The sequence below is a fragment of the Lolium rigidum genome, chromosome 5 (genome assembly GCF_022539505.1).
Source record: "Lolium rigidum isolate FL_2022 chromosome 5, APGP_CSIRO_Lrig_0.1, whole genome shotgun sequence".
In the NCBI taxonomy this organism is placed as follows: Eukaryota; Viridiplantae; Streptophyta; class Magnoliopsida; order Poales; family Poaceae; genus Lolium; species Lolium rigidum.
In genome coordinates, this window is record NC_061512.1 from 187,246,244 (window position 1) to 187,257,463 (window position 11,220).

Genomic DNA, 11,220 nt, shown 5'->3' on the forward strand with positions numbered 1-11,220 from the left:
TTCAATTGCCTCAAATCTTCCTGCATTTGCTTCAGGATTGAAAGTGTCGATAATATCTCATCGAGTTTGCTGGTGTGGTTGTTCAGAGCACTCATCTGGTCAGGATTGCTTTTTGTGCTGCCTTCAAAGAGCACCTTGAGATCGTCTTGTCCCTTAAGCTGCGGTAGCATGTCTCAATAAACGAAACTTTGTTGTTTTAAAAAAGGTAGGGAAAAGAACTGAAGCAGTGACGATGCTTACAATTTGCTGGAGAGAGGTCTCTACGAGCACAAACTTTTTCTGTATGCCTGCTGAAGAAGACAAATACATGCGCTTAGTTAGTTGATGCACTAGTTGTTAGCAACGTAGTTTGAGTGCAAAACACATGAACAAAAGTTTCAGTAGTTATGGACACCCTTATGATCAAAGTAGAAATAATGGGAGCTTACAATCTAGTGATGCCTCCTTGGGGCAAAGCTTTTGTCTTAGAAAAGAAAGAAAAAATGTGTACATTATGTTATCCTTCAATACAATCTGCTATGATCCATTTTAATCCCATCTTGAGCTAGACTTCCTTTAAACTCAAATATGGATACATTCTTATCTTCAGCTTAAAGATTACTTAGTTACAGATGGTACTTGATCTGAATGTTATGCTGATCCCACAATCTGATGCCAAAGTCGGAAAACGGACGAGTTGAATATGACTGTTCAGAATCGATAAAGCCGGTAGCTAGTTGCTACCTCAATGCCCTACTCGGATTCTGTTTTGTTAGTACTCCTGAGCACTCAGCTGGCAAGGAGAACAAATGAATCTCAATATGTTGTTCAAATCTCACGATTTCACTTTCTATAGAATCAATAAAACAAAAACAGATCAGGGTTCAATATCGATCCAAGTGAACACATGGTATCAACTAATCCAGCAACCTAATCTGCTATGATCATTGTTCACGAATTCGGACGAATCACCGATTAAATGGCCAGTTAATCGCTACTCAGAGGCTTACTGACGCGAATAGCATGTATTCGGTGAGTTAACTACGTTAAGAACCATAGCTGCTCTCGGTGAAACATGTAGTAGCAAAATTCAGGAATCCACCTTTGTATAGTAGTAAGCATAATAAGAAACATAACTGCTCTCACTGAAACATTTAGTAGCAAAATTATTGTTGGTTTGGATGTAAACTCGCCCTTTAAAACAAGTAGTGATTAAAATGATGCCTAAAGGGAAAATTTTACTTGATGACTAAACCTAGTAATAAGGACTGCATACTGACATCAATTTTGAACAATCATACCGCACAACTCACCATTTCAAACAGTCAAGCGTAAGAAAATGACATGGATCTCGTTTTCCTAATACTTTCAGTTATGCAAGTACACGAACGATCGGCGTGCGGAAAAGTGAGAATCAAGCGATACTTGGTTTACAAATTTGCCCGATGAAATGTCCACTGCAGAGACTTGAACCATTTCTTCCGCGCATCAACCAAGCACAAGCGAGTTCATCGTGAGCGACTAGCGAGTAACCAACACCAATTAATTCGTTGCATACTTTCATCTGTGACCAACCACAGGATTGACGGAATCATAAACTACTAGTTACCCACCAATCAATCAAATCAGGATCACCATTCACCACACAATGGCAACAGCGAAGGATCGAGGAGGGATGTAGACGATACCTGATCGCGCGCGGGGGAGGGATGGCGAGGGCTGAGGAGGTTCTCGTCGAGGGAGGCCTGGGAGATCTGCGACTGCGAATGCAAGAGCGGCAAGCTGCCACCGCCCTGAGAGAATGCCGCGCCTCCTCCGTCGCCGCCCTGAGAGAAGGCCGCGCCTCCGCCGCCTCCTACGCCCTGAGAGAAGGCAGCGCCTCCGTCAGCTCCGCCCTGAGAGAACGAGCCGCCTCCACCTCCACCGATCTGAGAGAACGCCGCGCCTCCGGCCCCACCGACCCGGAGAGAACGCCGCTCCTCCGCTGCCTTGCGAGAAGAGCGCGCCACCGCCGCCTCTGCCCTGAGAGAAGGACACGGCTCCGCTGCCTCCGCCCTGAGAGAAGGACGCGCCGATGCTCTGCGAGAACGACCCGCCCCTCCCTGCTAGAAGGACTTCTGCGACATCGACCGGGACCGCTGCTGCGACGCCGCCGCGGCCAACGCGGAAGCGCTGGCCCCGCCACCGCCGCTCCCCCGGTTCCTCCTAGATCACGAAACAAACACACAACGATCACACACGGAACAAATCGCGCGCCAGTAGCGAACAGATTCAGCGGGCAGCGGGAGGGGAGGGGAATTGGGGGCGGGTTGGTCGATGAGGGGTGCTCTACCGGGGAGGGAGGACGGAGATGGAGGCGAGGTCGCACGCCTTGTTGATCTTCAGCTTCATCGCCTGGTCAGGGGGGAGGGGGTGTCGTCGAGGAGGACGCGCGGCGGCGATCGCCGGCGTGGAGAGGTGGAGGAGGATGAGGAAGGCGAGGAGCAGCGAGAGGGAGCAGACGGACCAGCCGACCAGAAGGCGGGCTTGGAGAGGAGCGAGGGGTGGTGGTGGTGGCGCGGGGGAGGCGGTGGCGGTGGTAGTGGTGGAACTGCGGCTTAACGAGCGCGGAGGCTCGGCCCGCCGCCGCCGCCGCCGCCGAGCCGGGCGCGCCGGTCAGCTACGGCGCCATGTCTGATCTGACTGCGGCGGCAATGCGGGCGCTGGCTGCGGCTTGACGGTCGCTGGCTGGGATTAATTTTGGGTGGGAGTAAAGTCCAGATAATCCCCTATGTTTCAGGTTTGGGACGTTTAACCTCCTCAGATTTAAAGTGGAGCACGGATAAATTACCCCTCGAAAACTAGATAGCTGTTTTAAGCTGATTTGGAGCGTGGTTTTGGACTTTTGGCCGAAAATGTCCGTTTACGTCGGCTCAAATGGTCGAAATCGGTTGCGCGTCCGTTTGCGTTGGGAGGGTGGCTCCAGCGGCATGACGTATTTTTTTTTAGATTTTGTATTTTTTTAACATGAAAACATAATTTACATAGTAAAAGAAAGGAAAATAAAAACCCTAAAACGCCTGTGCCTACTGGTTCTCGTCGTCGCTGTCGATCACGACGAGCTTCGGTACCATCCACGGCCAGTTGGGAAGTAGCGGAACATACGCCGGTGCCGCCGGCGGTGGTGGAGGTGGAGCAGCCCAGGCAAGTGGTGGTGCGTGAGGTGGAGCAACCCAGGCAAGTGGTGGTGCGTGAGAGCATCCCCACTCGTTGGCGCTCCCCACGTCCAAATCCGGCGAAATTTTCGTCCGGATTGGAGGAAGATTTGGCGTGGGGAGGAGTAGTTTCCCAGTCGTGTGCTCCCCAAGCGGCGTTTCTCGGGGAAAAAGAGGATGGTTCGGGGAATCCGGACGAAAGAGGAGACACGTGGGCGTGGACGGTTGGTTTAAGCTTCATCCGGAGTCCCCGGGAGACCCCCGGGAAACCGAGGATGGCATGGGGAGTCCGGACGAAAATAGGCTCAAATCCGGACGAAAACGAGGAACCGGGGGTGCGACTGGGCCGAATTTCGCCGTCCGGATGGAAAAAACGTCGCTCGGGGGCCTCGTCGGGGGGACGAGTGGAGATGCTCTGAGGTGGAGCATCCTAGGCCAGTGGTGGAGGTGGAGCAGCCCACTCCGGCGGAGGAGGTTGAGCAGCCCACGCCGGTGGTGGAGCACTGGTGGAAAAAGGGGATTTGGTCGCGGTTGGCAACTGTCATTAGTCGCGGTGGCGCAACCGCGACCAAAGTAGCGCGACTAAAGGCCCCCCCTTTAGTCGCGGTTCCTTACGAACCGCGACTAAAGGCCCGTCCACGTGGGCCGCAGAGGCGAGCGCCAGGGCGGAGGACCTTTAGTCGCGGTTCTTCCGGCCAACCGCGACTAAAGGCCTCCGCAGGGTTTAGGGTTTAGCCCCCCTCCCCCTAAATCTGGTTTCTTTTTAATTTGTATTATTTTATTTCTTTTGGGTTTTAATTTTGAAGGAGTTTCACATATTCTACGGTACTGTATACATACATGCATATGAATGTACAATTTCAAACAAATTTGAAATTAGAACCAAAAAGAATTCAAGAGGAATATACAATATATATTCAATATCGGATGACCATATACAATATATATTCAATATCGGATGACCATATACAATTTTGAACAAGTTAGTTACAAATTCTGGTGCATATAAAGTTCTACGTCATCGTAATAGTGTTCTCCTCTAGGATCGATGACTTCCCTCGCCAACCATCCAGCTAGTTCCTCTTGAAGTGGTCGGAAGCGAGCTTCTAGACTAAGCGTCTTCCGGAGGTTATTCCTCATGAGGTTGTTCTCACACTTCTGGTCCCGCTCATTGCAGTATCTCCGGATCCTCTCACAAACATAGTATCCACATAGATTGGTCCCCGGTGGCTGAATATCCCCAGTCGTCCGCACTGCCATTTTAAAATTTAGCTCTTTTTTGAATTCACCGACCTTGGTATCTACGAACCGTCTCCAAACACTATGAGGCAAAGAAAATTAAATAAACAAGAGAGTTATTAATTAGTTACTTGATATTAGGAAATGATGAACGAAATAGGCGGTTCGATATAGAGCGCAAATGAATGAAAATAATTACTTTTGCATCATTTTTCTCATGTCGCCCCAAAGCGCCGGATCCATATTCAGAGAGTCGTGGACGAGAACTGAGAAGGTCTGAACTTTAATTACCATAAGAATCCAGTGGAACCTGCGGACACGATACATGCACAGTCATGCATAACTCATCGATTAGCCACATACCATGCATGGAGTAAACAAAAGAGAATGTGCTCAAGACAGAAACACTCACCCAAAATGGTAAGGAAATAGAATATCACTTTTCTCGTTGCTGTTTTCTAATAAACCGCCACAGGTCATCCTCCACGTCGGCGGGGTGGTGTTCTAACACATATGAATTAACGATTTGTGGGTCAATGAACCCAACATCATGGATGTTCCTTATTCGCATTTCCCGCTTCTTCATTCTGCATAATAGCGTACACAACAAGATAGTTAGGACAATATATATATATAGTGCAGGCAATGAACGAGATGGGGTAGAAATTAATAAATCACTTACAGAACGTAGCAACTGATGATAGATTTGTCGAGGTCGCGCAGATTGAACAGCTGGAACAATTCACTCAGATGAATTTGTACCGAGTAACGTTTGAAGTGATGCTCATATCTAACTTCCGCATAGATATAGTCTTTGGCGTTTTTATGTTTTATGTAACCCTTGTACCAATTTAGCAGACCTTTCATTTGTCGAGGTAGATCCTCTTCCCGCGCAGCTCGATGAGAGGGCCATTCTTCACATATGTAAATACTACGTCCTTCATTGGCGCCTCATCAAGGCCTAACAAGGCACGAAGAGTGATACCTAAGTCGGCCGCTTGTTCTCTCGGCACTCGTTAAAGTCAATCCATGTGCTGCCGTAGCTGCTATGATATCGGGGCATCCGGACCGGCGGCTTGCACTATGAGCGGGGCGATCGATTGTTTACTTTGTTCCCCGAGCTGGGCAACTTCTTTCCCCTTTCTAATTTTGTCTCGGCCTCGTCCTCCAAGGCTTTCTTCTCCGCCAACTTTTGGTTCCTCTTGAACGCGAGTGCTTGCCTACGAAGTTCACGTAAATAGTCGTCGTGCGATTCTTCGCGGTTTGGGACGGTGTGTTCAAAAATGACTTAGCCCATCGCTTTTGCTTGTCGAATATACCGGCTTGGGCTCGCCCTCTCTTTTCTTCTTGCACTCCTCCTTCCATTTCTCATGCCGAGCAGCCACGGCCGCTGCATTTTCCTCGACACTAAGTTCCCAAGGCCTCGGGATGAGAGGCTTACGTGATGGCTCGGTATCTTTGTGGTTCTAGGTACATAAGGGTCCGGGTTAATAACCCAGGACCGCTTCTCGCTTCTTCGCCGGAGGTGGATTGGGGGCGGTACCGGTGTCCGATCACCCGCCGGACGAGGATCGGGGGCGGCGTCGGCTGACGTGAATGAGGTGTATTAGGTGAAGCACCACCACCACCACCGCCACCGCCACCGTCACCGCCACCGCCACCGCCACCGTCACCGCCACCGCCACCACCACCACCACCGTACGGGGGTGGACTTGTTGGCGCCTCGCCTGGAAACTTGATAAACTTCTTCTGCCATAGAATGAACTGGCGCTTGACATCTCCAAGTCTTGTCGCCCCTTCAGGTGTAGCAATGTCAATGTCCAGTGTCCTCAAACCCTTGGACTATCTCCTCCACCGTGACACGAGCATAGCCATCTGGAATGGGGTTGTTGTGGTGGAGTGCTCCAGTGGTAAAGCACCGCCGATGGCTACCTTCATGGACATGTTCCCGATAGGATAATACAGATGACATGCTTTCATCTCCTTTATATCGTCCACGGGGTAGCGAGGAGGCTCCGGTGCAAGTAATTTCGACCACCACCGAGGCTCCGGTGCAAGTAATTTCGATCGTCGGTGCACCAGCCTGGTGAGGCCTCCGTGGAAGCCACGCTGCTTCTTCTCCGCTGCTGGCTTCCGAGATCCATTGGATGATCTTCATGCTGCGCCCGAGCTGCATCTCTTTCGGCTACTAGTACACTCACGGTTTTCTTCATCACATACATTTCCGTTACCAACTTCGCCACAACATCTGCATCCCGATCCATCTTTCTCTTACGGCTTCTGTAACCGTACGGGTCATCGTCTCGGGGAACCCTAGTTTCCACGGAATGTCCCCGGCATGCCTCGTACACGTCCTCCGTGTTCAGGATTCCCGAGGGCTTTTGTCGTGGCGTCGTTCTCTCTCGTTGAACTTGATCCTCCCCTCTTGAGCATCCCTCATTGCCTCAATAAGCTTTTGGGTGGGTTTAATTATTTTGCCCCGATAAACACACTCCCTCGTCTCCGGGTTCAGCGATCCCCCATGCCCGTACCACCAGCTTTTGGCCCTTGGGTCCCATCCCTCCGTACTCGGACGGATTCCTCGCGTCCTCAGCCTCGTTCTCCATCTTCTCCCACCTAGGCTGCCAAAAGCGATACGCTCCTGGCCCCATAATATGATTGTACTCCTTCTTGGCCGCATTCTCCTTATTTTTTTTGGACATTTCAAGGAACTGCTCCGATTTCTTTTGCTTCACAAATTCTGGCCAATCATGTTGCAGCTTTCTCATATTGTCCTTCGAAACCGGAGTCTTGCCCCGCTTGACAAAGTCATGGGCTAGTTTTTGCTTGTATTTCCGAATGCGTTGGCCATCTTAGAAAGAGCGAACTCGTTTGACTAGCTTGCACCTCTCCTTGTTTTCCCGAATCTTGTTACCCGCCTCATCGTATTCTGCAGTATTCCGAGGTAGAACGAAATGTTCTATAAGCTTCTTGAAGCAATCTTTTTTTGTTCTCTTATCGACAAAAGTGAAACCAAGACGTGCCTTCTTTGGCTCATTCCACTCCTCGGACGGTGATCGAGACGTTGTCTCTAACAACGGCTCCGCATTGGCCGATAAACTTGGTGGCGTTCTTGCCGGGCTCCAGCCGGCTCGCCGGTTGCTTCCTCGACAACCTCGATGGTGCATGTTTCGCTTGGTTTCATCGTCTTGGTTGCGCCACGCTTTGACGACGTACTCGATTTTTTCGACGATCCGGCCGAGGGCTAAAATAAGAAAGAGAGTCGCGCGCGTTAGTACACACACATTTATTCAAATCAGCTTAGTTGTATCACCGTACGCTCAATATGTATATATATATACCTCGGCGCCGGAGGTGGTTGCTACTTCCAATTGAAGATCGTCGTTTATCGACGTTTCTTCGGCATCATCTTGTCGACGGCGCCCTTCATCTTCACCCTCAAGGTTCGATAAGAAGAGATATCATCTTCTTCTTCTCCGGTCGGCACAAATGGAATATCGCCTTTTATGATGCCGAACATATGGTCTTCAGCGTCCGGATCATAGTTGTCCGGAATCGGGTCAGCTCTATCGTCCGCCATATGTCGGTCCCGAAAACATGTAGTAAAAACAAATTAATTGTGTATATGCCAGCATTATCATATCTCTTCTACATATAAAGAGAGAGGGCGACGAGGGAGGCGAGAGGGGGGACGCAGTGATCGCGTGACCGAGAGAACGGTGGTGGTGGCGAAAGGAGGGACGCAGTGACCGGTGTGGCGGTGACCGAGAGGGCGGTGGCGGTGCCGAGGAAATTGTTGTTCTACATTTTGGACGAAATTCACTACAGATGATGTGTGTAATTGTTGTGTATGAGATTGTTGTGTATGCAAGATAACTCGTGAGTAAATTAACAATGTTAACAATGTAAAATCAATAAGTTTACAACATTAATTTGATATGTTAGTAACAAAACCAAATGTTGTTAGGCACACTGAATATTGTTGTGTATGATACCCTGAAAATTGGTGTTCATACCTTGAAAATTGATGTTGATTCCCTGGAAATAGTTGTTCTACATTTTGGAAAAAATACTACATATGATGTGTAATTGTTGTGTATGCAAGAGAACTGTAAGTAAAAATAACAACGTTAACAATGTAAAATTTATAAGTTTACAACATTTGTTTTTTTGTATTAGCAACAAAAACAAATGTGTAAATTTTTGTTAAATTTTGTTACATATTACATATTTGTTAAATTTTGTTAAGTCAAAATTTTGTTAGTATACAAATTTTTAGTTAAGTTAAAAAAACAAAAAAAAACAAAAAAAAAGAGAGAGGCAGGGGCGCCGGCCGTCTCTCTCTCTCTCTCTCCCCGCGCCCTCGATCTCTCTCTCTCTCTCCCGGCCGGGCGCAGCGCGCGGGCGGCGGCGGCGGGCAAGCGGCGGGCAAGCGGCCGGCGGCGCTGCGAGTGGGGGGGCGGCGCGCGGTGGCGCCGGCAACAGCGCGCGCGCGAAGACCGGCGGGGCGCGGCGGTTGTTATTCGACCGGCGCGACACGGGCCGGGACGGCGAGACGACGTACAGCGGCGCGAAGACGGGGGCGGCGCGCGTTCGGCGGCGGCTCGGGCGCGGCGACGGCGGCGTGACGACGACGGCGACGGCGGCGTGAAAGGAGGCGACGGCGACGGCGGGCAGGGCTTCGGGCAGCGTCGAGGAGTTCGTCGTTCGCGCGCGGAGAAGAAGATGAACTGGCCACCGAGCCGCCGCGCGTATTTATAGTAACCACCATTTAGTCGCGGTTGGGGAGGCGATCCGCGACTAAAGGGTACCCTTTAGTCGCGGTTGGCCACACCAACCGCGACTAAAGGGTATTTTCGCCGGGTTTTCGTTCCCGCGGAAAATACCTTTAGTCGCGGTTGGCGAGGCCAACCGCGACTAAAGGTATTTTTTCAAATTACTTTTCTTTTTCAAATTACTTTTCTTTTTCGAATTACTTTTCTTTTTCAAATTACAAATAGTATATCAAAAAGTAAAGAAAAATAAGACTAATTCATTTCAAAATCTGAAAAATACATATAATATATCAATAAATTCAGAAAAATAAAACTAATTCAATTCAAAAACTTAAAAATACAAATATTATATCAAAAAATTCAGAAAATTAAAACTAATTCATTTCTAAATGTTAAAAATACAAATAATGTATGAAAAAATTCAGGAAAATAAAACTAATTCATTTCTAAATCTTAAAAATATAAATAATATATCAAAAAAATCAGAAAAATAAAACAAATTCATTTCAATATGTTAAAAATACAAATAATATATCAAAAAATTAAGAAAAACAAAACTAATTCATTTCAAAATCTGAAAAATACATATAATATATCAATAAATTCAGAAAAATAAAACTAATTCAATTAAAAATATTAAAAATACAAATATTATATCAAAAAATTCAGAAAATTAAAACTAATTCATTTCTAAATGTTAAAAATACAAATAATGTATGAAAAAATTCAGGAAAATAAAACTAATTCATTTCTTCCCGCCTCTTTCCGCCGACCCCCTCTTCCCTCCTCGTCTTCCCGCCATTTCTTTCCTGTCTTCCCGCCTCTTTCTTCCCGCCAATTGTTTCCCGCCAATTTCTTCCGGCCTCTTTCTTCCCGCCAATTTTTTCCCGCCAATTTCTTCCCGCCACTTTCTCCCCGCCTCTTTCTTCCCGCCTCCTGTCTTCCCGCTCCCATTTTCCCCGCCATTTGTCACTACATATAGGTAGCCCGGCTTGGCCAGCATTATCATCTCTACAATCTCTCATCACTCTCTCATGGCTTCCACCGCACCCACTCTAACCTACCAGCAGGTGGAGGAGCTTTGCGCCTCGAACTACCCTTGCCCTCCGGCTACCGCGTCCCCGCCGGGCCGGGAGCCTAAGCGCCGGCGGCGTGCCGGTCCCTCCCGTCCCTCGGGTACCGCGCGTCGGGCGGCCATCACGAACCACTACTACCTCGACCTCACGCCGGAGCAGCGGATGAATCCCCGCCGGCATCCCGATAACCAAGCATACTTGGGACGCCTTCTTCATCAATCGGCGTGAGAGGGCGCCGCCGTGTATGAGGAGGACGGTCCGCCTCCCCGGAAACTTCCACGAGGCCGGCCGTCGGCTATGGTGGTACGGCCGGACTCGCAGAGCGTCATGGACTACATCACGGCCGGCGATATCCCTCGCCCGCGCTACCCTCGCTCGAGCCACGAGCGCCGCCCGACGACAGCCGACGACAAGCAGCCGACGACGACGCCGGCAACTTAGAAGGCGACGACTACCAGCACAACGGCGGCGGCTATGAAGACTACGAGTATGCATATTATACGCCTAGGCAGGAGTATGACTAAATCACTCCAAATTTCATGTATGCAGTGAGTATGACTTAGTCACTCCAAATTTCCTATATGCAGGAGTATGACTTAGTCACTCCAAATTTCATGTATGCAGGAGTATAACTTAGTCACTCCAAATTTCATGTATCATCGTGCTATCTCGAGTCAATTGAATCATTCGAAAATGGACACCAAACACATCACTGGTAATATAATTCACATGATTCATTCAACAAAGTTTGGTACAATAAATTATTACACATCATTTCTTCCCTTGTGTCCCCGCTTGCTTACGATTGTGCCGTATCCATGGAGCATCCTCATCATTTAACTTAATGCTTGGGTCGGTGTTCACTTTGAAGGGCGGAATTTCAGCAAACATATTATAATCTTCTCGACATGTCTCGTCTTGTCCTCCACTCCCACGATGTTTCTTTTCCCCGAAAGA

At 48.8% G+C, this 11,220-nt stretch overlaps 1 long non-coding RNA gene across 2 annotated transcripts; it reads right to left on the reverse strand.

The window, feature by feature from the left end:
* LOC124651521 lies at positions 1-1,763 on the reverse strand. Of its 2 annotated transcripts, none has more exons than XR_006987429.1 (3): positions 1,668-1,763; positions 241-290; positions 1-158 (listed from the first exon to the last, which is right to left on the reverse strand). It is a non-coding gene; the product is annotated as an uncharacterized LOC124651521 (long non-coding RNA). The 2 variants fall into 2 exon arrangements; XR_006987428.1 differs by lacking the exon at positions 1,668-1,763 and adding an exon at positions 429-440.
* Positions 1,764-11,220: the final 9,457 nt, after the last annotated feature.